This window comes from Asparagus officinalis, chromosome 10, assembly GCF_001876935.1.
Source record: "Asparagus officinalis chromosome 10, Aspof.V1, whole genome shotgun sequence".
Taxonomy (NCBI): Eukaryota; Viridiplantae; Streptophyta; class Magnoliopsida; order Asparagales; family Asparagaceae; genus Asparagus; species Asparagus officinalis.
The window spans coordinates 63294392-63295492 of record NC_033803.1 but is presented as its reverse complement, the minus strand read 5'-3'; positions in this window follow the sequence as shown (position 1 = coordinate 63295492).

Sequence of the window (1101 nt, the reverse complement as noted above, 5' to 3'; positions counted from 1 at the left end):
CTTACTTATAATAAAGTTTTATAATATAATATAATTAAGATATATTATATATTACAATACAATTAACATATATTAGATATTTAATAAATTAGTGTTTTAAAATTATCCCATTATCCTCATGATTGTCCCAAAGTTAAGAATGATGTAATTTTTGGAAGTTAAAACAAAAAGTTTGTATTGAAGTGAGATAATTTTCAAAAAAGTGGGGATAATTGTCTCATATTCGAATAACACCTTCAAGTGAAATCCAACTCCCATTGTCCTAATGAATAACACCATAAATAAAGTCCCAAAAATTATCCCATTTACCCCAAAATTACACCAACCAATAACCCCCCTAGTGAAACGCTGAGGGCTTTACCTAATGAAGTAGTTGATTTGTAAAGAACTAGTTTCCCAAAGGGATTTTTTTTAAAAAAGATCTTTTTTGCTAAATAATTAGCAAAATCGATCATTTTGCTAATTATTTAGCAAAATCGACATCTTTTTGGCCAACATGCCAAAAAGAGGTCGATTTAAAAAAACAACCTACATATAGGACTAGTAGTCCCGTATGTTTAGTCGCCATTAATTGGCGACTAATCACGCCACAAAAATCTACATGACTACTAGTCTCGTAGATTTCAAACCTACTACAAAATGTCTTCTCAACTCCCCCATACTTCTTCCTCAACAAATTTTAGGATCATTTTCTCTAGTTCCCATTAACACGGTTGAGGCTCACAGGCCCATTGCCAGTATTTAAAAAAAAAAAAAAGCTTAGTCGGGTATTCTCCAAGGCTTCAATTGAGATATTCTATCCTCTGAACTTTTTTGCATTTTTGTGTTCTCCCCATTTTGAGCCAAAAAATGGGGCATAATTATGCTTATTTGACTTATAATAGAACTGAAATCTACGAGATTAGTAGTCTCAAAGATTTTTTTGACGTGATTAGTCGTCAATTAATAGCGACTAAACATACGGGACTACTAGTCCCGTATCCGTATATTTCGAACAGACTGTTTTTTAAGATCGACCTCTTTCTGACTTGTTGGTTAAAAAAAGTTGATTTTGCTAATTATTTAGAAAAAAGTCTTTTTTTTAAATTCCCGTTTCCCAAA